Raw genomic sequence first — 15,334 nt, forward strand, 5'->3', positions numbered from 1 at the left:
TCATTAAGAGATATGACAAGTGGATTATCCGAAAAGGTTTATTGACCCCTAACGCATGACGTACGTGGTGGAAGTGGAGTTACAAGTATATGTGTAATGATTCAGTTGACTACTGGTTATGCAATAATTGTGAATGAAAATATCTGGGAGGCAATTGGGACATGCTGATGTATACAAAGAAGCTTTGTAATCTCCAAAATAAGATGAAATTGCCTCAGTCTTGCTTAAATCTCAAGCACAGCACACATAAATAGATATACGGGACTACACACACGTGCGGCAGGAAAGTTTCTTCCAAACTTTTCAGCAGTTTCTCATCATATTTCAAAGACGAGGGTATTTGAAGAGCAATCCATTTCAGGGGATATTTCTTCTATGACATTTTTCTAAACTGACATATGAAGAATAAGAAACTAAACAATTTGTTTGTCATCATTACTATAACCCAACCGAATATTTACCATAAAGAAGGTAAAACAAGTTGCGTATTCCACATCGTTATCAAATCTACACATTGTCACTACCACTTTCAGCATTAATATCTTTCATTCCTACTTGCATCAAGGGGGTGTTTCACAAAGATCCTAAGTTAAACTTATCTCTAAGTTGGACTTAACAATTATGAAAAGCCGTTAGCATCTTTGAAAATATTTTGAAAAAGTTATTTTGAATAGCATAACATGTTGATTCAAATCATCCATATTTGCTATTATCATGAGAGATTTCATGTTCTTGGTGTGGAATCTATGAAAAGTCTAAAATACGTGAATTTTTGCTTTTAAATATATTTCATTTTAAGGCTACAAATGGCTCTCCTTAATGTTTAAGTCCAACTTGGACTAGGACAGCTAAAGACAGAAGAGAATGGAAATGTTATGAGGAGGGCTTTGTCCAACGTCTGGATGAAATATAGCCTGATAGATAGATAGATAGAGTTGAGTTGGACTTAGGATCATTGTGAAACACCCCCCCCCCCCCCCAGATCTATGATCGCCTTATTTGCACATTTTAGTGGCGCCTTTTCATGTCTTATACACGTCTGCGCGTGTAGTCACAAGAAAAATTACGAAATTATGTCTGCTTAGAGCATGCAGAAAGGCGTAAACTCACATCATTTGCATATGAACTGGAGGTTTATTCCTTGACGTACATGTATTTATTCAATTCCCATTTTTGCTCAGGGTCGCCTGTTGAATACATACAAAAGTAAGTATCTATGTGTGATCATGCACGAGCTACAAAAAGACCTAACCTCTAACTATGAGGTATACATTCTACACCAAGTAATGTTGCAGGGGGTGACCACATGCATGCTTTCATGTTGAAAGAGCTTTGGGTAATTAAACTTGGAGTTCAATCTGGGAGCATTCATTACCCGTAAGCCTGCTCTTATAATATCAAAACCACAAACTAAATAAAAATGAAAACATTCTACACCTAATAATGTTGCACGGAGAGTAAAGATCCGTACGCACGGTCTGCGATCATATCTAGGTTCATTCATTACATGTTAACCTAATCTTTAAAGATCAAACTATACAATCCATACCAAATGATTTTGCATAAGGCGTAAAAGATCCGTATACTTTAATTTCATTGGAGGTTAAATTTAGGATTGTTTATTACATATTAACCTAATCTTTAAAGACCAACCTCTAATCTATAATAAGGCATACATCATTTCCATACCAAATGGTGCATGGAAGTCGCATTCTGTAATGTTAAAGACACCCACAAATTTCAACTTGAAGTCAAATCTAGGATCATTCATAACATTTTTAACTAATCACTGATCAAATCTCTAAACTAATTAAAGGTATATACATTCTATACCTAATAATGTTGCATGGAGAGTAAAGATCCGTATACATTGAATCTGGGGGTCAAGTCTAGGATCATTCATAACTTAACCTAATCTCTATTAAAAGATCAAACCTCAAAACTAAAGTATACATTCCATATCAAAAAATGTTGCATGGAGAGTAAAGATCCGTATACATTTCATCTGGGGTTTAAGTCTAGAATCATTCATTGCATTTTAACTTATCTTCAAAGTTCAAACCTCTTAACCAAGGTATACATTCTATACCTAATGATGCTGGTGAGAGACAGTGTGGGAGAATGTCAAGGCAAATTACAATGCCTACGCCTCGTGACATTTCCTAAATGGTCGAGTATTCCCGAGATATTATTCTACCCTGTATCCGCGAAAGGAAGAGAGAGAGGAGGGGAGGGAGAGAGAGAGAGAGAGAGAGGGAGATAGTTATGAAGAGAAAGGTAGAGAGGGAGAAAGAGGGAGAAAGAGAGAAAGAGAGAAAGGGAGAACAAAAGAGAAAGAGGGAGAGAGAGAGAGAGAGAGAGAAAGAGATAAAGGGGGGGGGTGGTGAGACAAATAGACCAACATAGAGGGAGAGAGAGAGATAGACAGAGAGAGAGAAAGAGGGAGAGAGAGAGAGAGAGAGAGAGAGAGAGGGGGAAGAGGGTTAGGGATAGATGGGAAACAGGAAAAAAGAGAAAAATGAGGTCGTCTAGAAAACGTATATACGCATATCCGATTCCCAGAAAAGATTCTTTCATTTCAATTTCATTCTCCTCACCATCTGTTATTTCATTTATGTTCATATTCCATTATCTTCAACCTATTTCATACATAATACATCAAAGCAAAACAGGTTGATTTGTATCCGGAATTCAGAGATGACGGGTACAACAAAATTGCAGACGTATATGCTGATGATTTTCGTCTTGCCCCAGTCAGAGTAAGATGCAAAAAGAAACAGAAAGCCGAAATCAATAAATATAACAAAAATAAGCGGAACAAAGCAAATTCAAAATGATTAACAACAAAAACAAGCAAAAATATTATTAAAAAAACGATATGTGTATTAATGTGACACCTTTTGTTGTTTTGTTAATCACACTTTTTTCTCGAATATTACTTATTGTGCTTCTATTCAACAAATTCATAGGAAACAAAATTACATTATATAGATAATACAAAAACAAGCCCATACGTTTCGAATAATATAACAGATAATGACAGAATGGAAACAATATAACATAAAATACCTCAAACTCCCTCCCCCCTCAAAACCCCCTCCGCCTAAAAAAAACAACAAAAAAAACGCACATCGCCCGCCAACTTATACACGCACACACATATAATTATTATATATCTTTTTATATGAACAGTCGAGTCATAAGCAATAAATCATTGTCATTGACTTCGTTACCGCTTACATAGTCTCAATTTGTGTATGTTGTTGTTTGTTTGATTTTAAGATTTCCCAGCTAAAGAGTCTTTAAAAAAAAAATATCAACAGAAATCAGTGAAAAGAGACAAAAAAGCAACAAGCCCACTTGTTCAGAAGGTAAAAAATAACAATATCATTTTCGGAGGAGGCGATGTAAGAGAGGGGGAAAGGAAATATAAGGTGAAATCGGAGCGAACTTGAAGAGGAAGCATGTAAGAATGATAGATGGGACCGGACAGCCTCTGGCCGCAAAGAGAGCGAACATCATACATAATTCTTCGTTATATCACACGCTTTATCTCCTTTAGGTCAGGCCTACACAGTATATCATATAACCCATGCTTCATGCATGGACGCAAAAGCAATATGATATTAATAATATTAATAATAAGGGGATAAAAACGAACCCTTATTATCGTCAAAAGAGGAGGAAATAACAACATTCTATTTTCAAGTTTGTTCATTTAATTTTGCGTTTGGGTGTTTTCTTTTTTATTCATTACGAAGTACAATTTACAAAAGCAAAATGTATATAGACTATTAATTATTGCTATACATAATACATAATGTACTTCCAAGCATGACATACGAGATTTCATGAATACTTAAAGATGAAATTTGGAATTCATGTTTTTTTTTAAGTGTTGCAAAAAACTCCCGAAGAAACTTAAATGAGATTAGTTAGGGTGTTTACTTTTTTTCATTCATTACGAATTACAATTTACAAAGCAAAATGTATATAGACTATTAATTATTGCTATACATAATACATAATGTACTTTCAAGCATGGCGTTTTGGATTTCATAAACACTTAAAGATGAAAATGGAATTCATGTTTGTTTTTAAAGTGTTGCAAAAAACTCCCAAAGAAACTTAAATGAGATTAGTTTTGCGTGTTTTCTTTTTCATTCATTACGAATTACAATTTACAAAGCAAAATGTATATAAACTAATTATTGATAATATACATTATACATAATGTACTTCCAAGCATGACGTATTCGATTTCATAAACACTTAAAGGGAAAGCCCACCCCCCAAATAAGTTTGTTTTAATAGGAGTAGAAAAATGAGAGAAACAAGTCAGTGAAAGTTTGAGCAAATTCCGATTAAAAATAAGGAAATTAGGATTTTTGAAGTTGTGATCAATCAAACACAAATTGGCAACTCTATGACGTATCATGCGAGCTCAACTTCCATTTGCTCAGTACTAAAAAAATCTAAAACTTTCATTTTCCCTCAAGAAAAATTTCAACCATACATGCACCCTAAATATAATAATTGCAAATATGTTTCTATACTCCCCCTGCAAGGAACAAATATATATTCCGTCATCAATAACGAAGAAAACATGATTTTATGGAATATTATGCACAAAGCAAATGAAGGAGAGCTCGTATAATAAGTCACGGAGTTGCCAATTTGTATTTGATTGATCACAACTTCAATAATTCATAACTTTCTTATTTTCGTTCAGAATTTGCTCAAACTTTCACTCACTTGATTTTCTTATTATTCTGCCTCTATCGAAACAAACTTATTTTGGGGGTGGACTTTCCCTTTAAAGATGAAATTTGGAATTCGTGTTTTTTTAAGGGGGGGGGGGCAAAACATTTCCAAAGAAACTTAGATAAGATGAAAGAGAATGAGCTATGGTAGAAAAATAATTGTGACCTTTCTTATTCTTTTATATGAGCTTGGAAGGATATCATAAAGTAAATATGTCCGTTGATTGCTCTTCAAAATTAATGCTCTCAAGTTCGAAATCTGACAAGAAATACAAATCATATACAGTCAAACCTGCTTTAGTGACCACCTGTATAGAAAGACCACCTGTCTTCAAAGACCACATTTTTTGTTTCCATTAAAAATGGTTTCTCATTGAAACATGTACTAAAGGAACCTGTACATAAAGACCACCAGCCTATAAAGACCACTTTTACTGTCTTCATAGACAGGTTTTACTGTAGTAAACATTATACTGTTCAGGTTGTGAATTCAGTCTCCCATTTTGCAGGAGAACAATTTCTATTCACTTATTTTATTATTTTTAAAATGGAAAACGGAGGCACAAGACAAAAGCAAAAGCATGTTAAGGCATTCCATATTTTCACCGTCTTAAACAAATCTTGACGTGACTTTAAGTCAAATTCTCTACATGTATAAATAACTAATTGATCGTTTCAATCATATCGGCAATCACTACGAGAAAGCTGATAATCAAGCATCTGTTAGAATAATTACAAATCACCCATATAATATTTTACACCTCTCTGTACTTTACTTCGCTCTCTATCACGATCACATAAAAGCTAGCCGCTAAACCCTAAACTGTAATTTTATAGACATCGATAGATGAATGATCAAAGAGATACCGCGGCAAATTCACAGAGAACACGACAAGATTGAAAAGTAATTCTAGCTAATATGAGCTTTATGACTGTGAACTCACACGGGCTCTGTCAGGGAGAAAAAGGCTGGCTCAAGTTGCCTTTCACTCTCAAGAGCTATGAATATTTGATGAATTAAGTAGCATAGCTCGTAAACTGGGCTATCATCATTTCCCCCCTCAACAAATGCTTTTCGCTGATAGCCGCGTCGCCTACTGGATAAGCGCGGCATTACGATACTATCGTCAGCGATCTTTGCTAAGGTGATCTAAATTAAGCGAGCGCGCTACAATAAAAGGTGCGAGAGCAAATGTGAAATGACAGTGTCATCAGTGTGGAAAGGCACGTTATATTAATTCCAGCTTCATGCAAAGTGGTAAATATCTGGCAGAAATTAGAATAGGGGCTTGGGGCGGGGTTGAGTTTGTATTATCGCACAGCAGTCATTCTACGGTATAATTTCTTCACCTCGGGTAATTGCAGCGTTATTAATATCATAGGATTCTTCTGCTACTGCTCGCGAGGGAACGGTCCTCTAATGGTTGCCCGTTGTATGATATTGTATAACGGGTAGGAATAACGGGAGATGCCGAAATTGGATGACTGCGTGCAGCTTAGTCTTGTGTGAATGTGAATTCTGGGTTAATTTGTAAGTGAGAGGGAAATGGGTCGGTGTACCGTGAGCGGGATAGCATGGCCCACGGCCCGAAAAGGTCATTTCATATTTTAATTCAAATAAGCAATAATTCAATCATGGCTATGATTTTCCTCTCTTCCTCCGCGGAAGTCACTCGCTTATAATGTATTTAGGTTGGGCGTACACTCCGAGGAAACCTCGCCACACCTCATAGGGAGAGAGAGAGAGAGAGAGAGAGAGAGAGAGAGGAAAGGGAGAGAGAGAGAGAGAGAGAGAGAGAGAGAGAGATGAAGAGAGATTGAAAAAATACCCTTTAAAGCATGGCTAGGTGTAATCATCGAGTTAGAACATGCACGATCATGATGGTGTTTTTTTATTTTTCGAATTTTTTTTTTTTAATGTTTGGTTGATGGCTTTACCTTCATAAAATAACCGTTTCAAATAAAATACATGTTATGTCAATAACACCGAAGTCAAGCCATGTCATCTGTATAACAAATCTGCCCCATTAAGGGGCATTGGTGAGTGTGAGTGGGTGCGGATGGGGGTGGGGGGGGGGGGGGGGGGGGAGTCATCCGTCTTTTCTCGGCGAAAGTTCTTGAGGGTTGTATCGTATTCTTTTCAAATTGCCACCCCTCTCTCTATATTTCCCTCTCCCCCTCACCTCCCCCCCTCTCTCTCTCCTTCCCTTCCTCCCCCTCTCTCTCTCTCTCTCTCTCTCTCTCTCTCTCTCTCTCTCTCGTACAACTCTAAGTACTCGCCATAACTGAAAGAATCCACTATGTAAGGTCAATCAAAATCTAGATATGTTGGTTCACATCAGTGTAGAGTTGAGATGGGAATATTAATGACGACAGAATTCCCGCCGAAGCACCTTAATTGCCCTAATTTCCCAAATCGAGCACGAGATGAATTAGCAGCTGAATAATAAACATATAGGTCACAGCCCTTTGCAGATAAGGTAATGAACTTACTTTCACTCCGAAATCTTGATTTCAATACAATTTTTTAAGTATCAAACTGAAATGTTCATCGTTTACAAATCTCTTGCATGGACAATAAACTTGGTCTGTACCTGCTAGATAATTTATAGATCAAATTTCTACCACATAATTACCTCCCCAATCAACGAAGAAAGCAACTGAATGATTAATTGTAAGTATAAGAACAAGGTTGAAGTCTACTAGATGCGAAGCACAAGAGACGATGCCCTATTGAGCGATGGTCAATGAACAACGTTGATGGCGGTTTAACTATTCAATCTTACTTCTGAAAGTGAAAGTGGGAACTTGAAAAGGATCAGTGATACCTTGGTGATACTATAGTGCAAAAATAACTACAGTTGACTCAGAGAATAATACCTGTAGTCCCACGTAGTGAATTGTGAATCTTTATTCCCATATGCCTATCCCTTGATCTTACTTTGTGAATAAGAATTGAATTGTTTCTGGGGATGAATGGGAATCTATCATATTAAATGAGCAGATATTTTTAACAACATTTTTGCAAAGGTAAACAATTCCAACACTAATACTTGGTCTAGTTGTAAGAATGTACTGAGGCAATCGAGCAATCGGAGCAAACAGTCGGAGGACAAAATAATTGTCTTTCAATATTGACGTACATGTTCTATTCAATTTGTGGATGCAACGTATCAAGGGTTACGGCGCTTTGATCAGTAACTGGAAAAGTATATACAAAGATGGTATGTCCTGCGAAACATTTCTTACACTTACCAAAGATCCTAACTTGAATAATAATATAATAATAAAGTTTTATTTACCCAGGGTAGCCACTTCAGTTATGAAACTGCTCTTCCAGCGGGCCCTGCATAACATAATATGTTATTACTACCCTTCTCCAATCTAACATGCTGAGCGCCTAGCTAGAAGGCAGAAGGTCCCATTGTTATAAGTCTTTGGTATGACTCGGCCGGGGTTCGAACCCACGACCTCCCGTTCATGAGGCGGGCGCTCTAACCACTGAGCCACCATGCTCGGTGAATCATTCACCTGGTACTATACCACGTCTTAAATCGACCATAAAACTAACCTTCTAACAAGATCGCAAACATAATCCTGTGTAGTTTAAGAAATAAAGTCTAGAGAGAATGTGGCTTGGGAATTTGTCGGATCACCCAATTGGGATGGAAGAAACGAGGGCGAGTGACAGGTATGAACAATCGACGAATTAATTGATTTAAGTTTGCGAGAGTGGAGTCTTCAAATGCCGTCCTTCCTTTTTTGTCATTTTCAACAACCCTCATCTTGACCAAAGACCCGGATGTTAGTTAATCCATCCCCGTGTCTCTCATCCTTCCCCTTCCATCTTCCTCCTTTGATTTTCATTTTTTTTCTTTTGAGGGCGGGGGGGGGGGGGGGGTGGATGATCCGGGAGGAGGGATGATTGATGTTTTGAGGTGGTGGGCTCTTAAGAGAAAAGAAGATGAGGAAGAGGAGAGCGTGACAAAGTCAGGAGCAAGTGGCGAAGAGAGTCTCATGTCCATCGTCCTTAAGCTCACCAAATCTCGGCACCTCTTCAACAAACTCAATCATACTAATGGCTTTCATTTGGGCGGTATGCATCTTAGGCAAGGGGTGATGGGGAGCGGGAGGAGGAGGGGGGGGGGGAGCGAGGGGGATGACCCAGTCCGTGAGAAATGACGAAATTCAACGAGGACGTTAAAACAAGATGATGTATCTTAAGATGGTTACTAATCGCTGAATCACCTTTAACTCAATCTAATTCAACTGCTATCAAATTTTGCACATCTCTTTTGCTTTCTCTCTCGTTTCATTCCCTCCCCCCCATCCATCTCTCTCTCCCATATTCTCCCTCCCCTCCCCTCCCCCTCTCTCTCTCTTTCTCTCTCTCTCTCTCTCTCTCTCTCTCTCTCTCTCTCCTCTCCTTTTTCCTTTCTCTCTGTTCCCTTTCTATCACACCTTAATAATACTATCATAATCATGTCCGTAATATCTGTTACATTATTACCTGAATTTTGTCTGTTGCAATAACACATTTTCAACGTGGTAGGGTCCAACGAAAGAGCCTTAACGTACTGTTCGTCTTTAGTCAATAAATTCATATATGTATCTTAACTAAAAATACTACTAATAAGGTAGAAAAGGAATGTGTTTGGTGAATGGCTGGTATGCACCCACATTCATCAACCCTTTTTGATTGTAAGTGTCCTGACATGCCTCTGTTTTTTCTCTCCAATTTCCAGCCGTGGAACTGTGTACACAGTCGAGCTTTTTAGGGATTTCTCTTGCTCCCATTTGCTTGCTCGCTTCCATCACTTACACAAATCTTGACTGGACCCACATCCCAACATTTCGAGATGAATTATCCCATCCTCTCAAAAATGTTCATGAAATAGCTCCGAATCTAGGTCATGCCAATCGAATGTGTGATCAGAGTGTGGGTAGACTAACCAGAAATTGGTGTAAAGTAGTCGAGTAAAATGTTTGAAAGTTCATTTTTAGTTCAATCCTAAACACGAAGATGTTTTAAAAATGGAAATACCCAGGTCCTCGGCTTCAAGAAAAGAAGTGTTTCTCTTCAAAACACTAGACGCGAGGAGATAGGAATACATGAATACTGGTTAAAAAAAGAATAAGATAAACGCAATGACATGAAGTATAAGATGATTATATACCATTTCATCGTCACGCTCATTATCTTCAATAGTAGGGACAAGCAGTCACTTGTGCCTGTAGCTCTGGTGATAACACTGTGTATGAGTTAACGCCAATTCCAGCTCCAAACACACAGCCTATTTCTTTAAAGGTATTACAAAGTTTTGGTAAATTTTGAAAAATGGGTGGATAATGATTCTTTACAATTTTTATATGTTTGGATGCCCCTGTGGATGTATTAAATGCACTATAAATTTTAGTCCCTAAAACACTTCTGCTTTCGAGAAAAATTGAATATAAATATTTACCGGTGCTCCCGGTAAATTTTGATAAATTTTAAATAGCTCCTACGGCCGTACAATGGTAGCTGCGACCATGAAAGTCTCAGAATATGTAGTTGTGATATATAATTTCAAAACGGGAATATCTAATCGGTCGTTTAGTCAAGATACATTGTTTTATAGCTTAATTAATATCTTGACCTTGAGAGGGAGCTATACAACATAAAGTGTTTATTATTTACGATTTAATAAATGTAGAGTCGATTTCGACCTCGACAACGATCAATGAATATTGTAGGATCGCTTATGCTTCCAATATGTTCATTTGAACCGAATTCATGACCCCATACCAAAACTTTGTATTACCTTTAAGTGGGGTCTGTTGTGTGAGAGAGCTTTCATTAGAATTATGTACTAAATATAGGTTTTTGCCATTTAAAATGTACACATTGTGAAGAGGGTGGGGGGCATAATTATGACACAACATCAGTTCAACGATTTTTTACTAACGTCAGAAATATCAAGTACATATCTTTAATGTGAAACCTTACTTAATCTTAGCACCTCAGGTGTATTTACGAATAGCAATCAGAAAATAATGGAAATAGAAATATCGACTTGAGGTATTTACTCTTACGGTAGGCTCTTATACCACTTAACCTTTTATGTAAATATTAAACACGACATCAATTCAAAGTGAACCCTTTTCATCTATTTCTTTCAAGTATATACGGCAGAAATAAATATTAAAAAAAACACGTATGTGCCGCAACGAACCAACGTTAGTGATATCTATAAAAACATTTTAGAAAGCAAAATGTCCACTATACCAGACTTGCCGAAGGATGAATATTATTCTTAGCATCTCCAAACCTAGTTAGATGGTAATGTAAGATCGTGTTAATAGGCGAGTATTCGTGTATTGGATAAGGGTATAAACCTGAACGTTCACAGTGGGTCCTGAGTGCTTAGTGCATTGATATGGGTAACCGGCAGGGACGTCAAACACGGGGGCGGCGGCAAAAAAAAAAAAAAAAAAGGGGGGGGGGGGCTCAATACGTTTAGCATAAATTGTGTATCATATGAAGCAAGATGCGTTTGTGCCCCCCCCCCCCCCCCCCCGTTCCTGGTGATGGGTAGAAGCCCCTGAATATGTTAAGAGAAAATACCATCCTACAAACAGTCGATAGTATGAATGACCTTTGGCAAGACATTAATCTACAATTGCCACTCTCTACCAAAGAGTTTTTAAAGTGGATACCAGGTAGGACGGAATACATTGAATGCTTTGCGCACTGAATTCGGGAGCTTTTTGATAGCTAAAACTGGGATAATATCCAATTGCATTGACCGTTGTTAGTATTAATCTGCATTTGCCACACTCGACCCAGGTGAGGTTAATGGGTACCTGGCAGGAATTAATTCCTTAAAATGCTGGAGTGCTGTAATGACAGCTCGGCTAAAGCCGGGGTAATAATTAGTGCGCCTCGAAATAGAATTCTAGATAGACAGCGCTATATCATTATTATTATTATGAACGGTATACAGGTATCGAAACTGATAATAATTATTATTATTCTAACGTGACAAAGGTCTTCTCAACCGCTAATTCTGATTGACAACCTGCGTCAGACTGGGACTAAAATCTCAATATAATCCAATCTTGATCGTACCATCAGTAAATCAACATTGGTCTGTTTGGTGTGTCAATTTGCTCACAACACTAATTCGTGTATATTTCCGCCCTCTCATCATACCGTACAACCTGACTGACATACAGGCGTGTACAGCTAGCGTATCGACAGCATGACCTAATGATATTCTAATCATAAAACGAGGAATATAAATTAAAACGTCAACAATTGATATTGAAAACATTATAAATGCATAATAATTATATATGTTTGTTATATACGCATAATGATTTCTATAGGTCTTTAGGATGTGCATTCATTGAAGGTAGGTGTCTGAGAAGAAAGGATTAAAGAAAAGAGAGAAAGAGAGAGGAAGGAGGGATTTAGAGAGACAGAGACTGAGAGAGAAAAGGAGAAAACATGATTATATTAAAGAATTTTTGAGCCATAGACACCGATGATGGATGGACATATACACATTGTAAGATATAGACAGTCAAAAGAGAGAGAGAGGGGCAGAGAATGAGAGAGAGAGAGAGAGAGAGAAAGAGAGAGAGCGAAAGAAAGAGAGACAGAGAAAGAGATATATATATAGAGAGAGAGACAGAGAGAATATAAAATTGGCCTTTCAAGTAGATAGAACTAATAAACGTAGTATTTTCTTTAAAAAAAAACAATATTTTCTATACATCGTTTCTAGACAACGAGGGAAATTTCATCATCTTCCAATTACATATACAGGTCATCATGGAGCAACAAACTAATTATGAAACTAAAGGCAAGGGATGGCGAAGACCTGTATATAGAAACAATAACTCGTGTATAGATTACGATAGACAGCAAGCCAACCAATATTAAAAGAGACTGACCGATAAATTGGGTCACCAGTATTAGGCATTTTTTCATCCCGAATATCCTCGCTAAAGTAATAACGATGATACCACTCGTTTTAAATTCATAGCAACAATTTTAATCAACTCCCTTGTGAAGGTGTCGATCCACCTATCACGAGTTGTTTTCTCCCTGGGGAGGGGGGAGGGGAGGAGGGGGGGGGGGAGGGGGGTGGGTTAATCAAGCATTATCCATAGTAAGGATCAACATGTTGCCTGCAGTTCATTTAATTTTTGAAAGTATTTGGGGCAACTGCCCCAGCCCCCCCTTACGCCGTGAAAGGCAGTAGTTTACGAAAGTATAGTCAAGGGAAATTCATGGGGTGGGGGAGATAATCTCCTCTCTAGTAAGCACCCCCCCCCCCCCATCTAGAGAGGCTTGACTTTGTCTAACAAAACGGAGTAGGATTTGGTTTCCTTCATTTCACTGAGACCAAACCGAAGTAAATCATGTAGTGGTAAATTTGCCACAAATGAACTTAAACATGGGCGGCTCCCGAATTCTGGACAAAAGGGGCACAGTTAAAAAGGGGTACAAATAAAAAGGTAGGAGAAGGGGGGGGGGGGTTTACACATATACATGCAGGTGTTCAATTACTATAAGTTTTGTTTAAAACAAATCAGTAACGAGCAAGATATTTCAGGTGTTTTGCAGACCTACAAGGAGAGGCATTTTTTTCTTTAGTGTTCGTAAGTTAAGGTATGCCTCCGGGGTTTAAGAATGGGGTCATGGGTTGTTTTCCCTCCACCTGAGTTTGCCAGTGGTCTTGGAGATATGGCTAAATGAAAATCGTGACCGACTTGTTCATGGGTTTTTCAATTTTCATTTAGCTTATCAACCGCGATCACCCATGTCACCGGTTTTGATTTGAAACGAGAGCCATACAAATGAACAGTATACAAGCAAAGCCGCACTGTTGATAAATGCTGTTGGGTTCAATAAATAAAAACCCTTGTCATATTTTTGAGGGGGCTTCTGTTCGGGATGAAGTATGTTGTTCGAGTAACCCAATTTCGGAGGGCAGTGACATTTACGGAGCTGCATGAGTCATCAAAAGAATGTTGCTCATGTTCCACAGAAGGGAAACATTATTCTTCTCTTTTCTCCTCCCTCTGCCGGCTCCGTTTCTTTTGTCCGTTTACTCTTTCCCCTCTCTCTCTTTCATTCTTTTGTCGTTCACGTCTCTCTCCATATCCCTCATCCTTTTAGAAGATGATATCCGGTTTGGTCGACCCCCCCTCCCTCTCTTTCTATTTACCCCCCTGTATGTATTTTTGTTCTTTACATGAATCGACTCGTTTTCCTCACATTGGTTCCGTATCACGCGTTATGTGCAGTCAGCCGACAATTTTTTACATTTCGTATTAATAATCATACCTCTCCTCTCCCCTTCCCTCTCCTTCTCCTTTCCCCTCTCCTTCTCTCTCAGATTTATCAAAGAATAGGCCTTCCCCTATATCTGCTTTTCTACATTTCAAAGGTACTTCACATACATTTTACAAATTAACCTCATTTGAAAGGTTTCTCATGTTGTATATGAATCTTCTGGAAAATGTATGACTGTAGCGTGATTAAAGAGAACTTTGCTTTTTGGGCTCAATATCTTAGTTGCAATATTTTTTTTTTTTTTTTTTTTTTTTTTTTTTACCAATATGCTTGTTCATTCATTTAACAAACAATTGTAAAAGAAAAGTACAGCTATCTACAATTTGCCCCTTTCTCCACAAAAGCCTGTCATTTAATTATTAATTTAATAATTGATTAATCAATATTTTATATTGAGGGGTCATAGAGAAGGGGGGGGGGGGGAGCTAGGATTGCCCTTAACAGCTCATTGCGATTACTGTCAACATAGGTGCTTAGCATTACCCTCCACTATGCAAATTATCATTCTCTTGATATAAACAACTCGTAATAAATATATATTCCATTTTATTCATCACCGAAATACCTATCCATCATTTTTATTATCTCCTAAGCCTCTGCTTGTGACAGCATAAACCATTCAAATACTTATTAATGGGTTAATGGTTAATTGTGCCAGATTTATAATGATTTTCTTTTCTACATTCAGATTGGGTTTATTGGCGCACATCCTCCAAAATGTAAACAAATTGAAGGGAAGATGATAACCGGAAAATTATCTATTCATGCTAGATGGGAAAGAATTAAAGAATATCAAAGGTGAAATAACTATGTTTCATTCACCAAAGAAATGTTGACAAACGTAAACAAATCATTACTATTATCTCCAAAACAGAAAAATTTGAAAACAGGGATTTGATTTCAATGCAATATCCACATAGACAAACAAAACCATTGAATTAAACACTGAGGCAACCATTATCCATGTGAATTATATTATTTGCACGAGCAAGGCAAAATCCATTAGCGTCGACCACAATGAATTGCATTTTTGCAAAAAGGAATCTAGTGTGCTTTCTGTTTATCCATTTTTTTCCCCAGGTACATGATTAAATTACCTAGCGATTGGAATTTTAAAAAAAGTGTGATATAGCGCTATTTTTTTGGTGACAACCTTGTGGTGTATTCGGTGGTTCTTTGAACATTCAATCATTGTCATTCAATTCTCTCACTCCCCTTGCAG

This window comes from Strongylocentrotus purpuratus, unplaced genomic scaffold (genome assembly GCF_000002235.5).
Source record: "Strongylocentrotus purpuratus isolate Spur 01 unplaced genomic scaffold, Spur_5.0 spur5_contig_867, whole genome shotgun sequence".
Classification (NCBI taxonomy): Eukaryota; Metazoa; Echinodermata; class Echinoidea; order Camarodonta; family Strongylocentrotidae; genus Strongylocentrotus; species Strongylocentrotus purpuratus.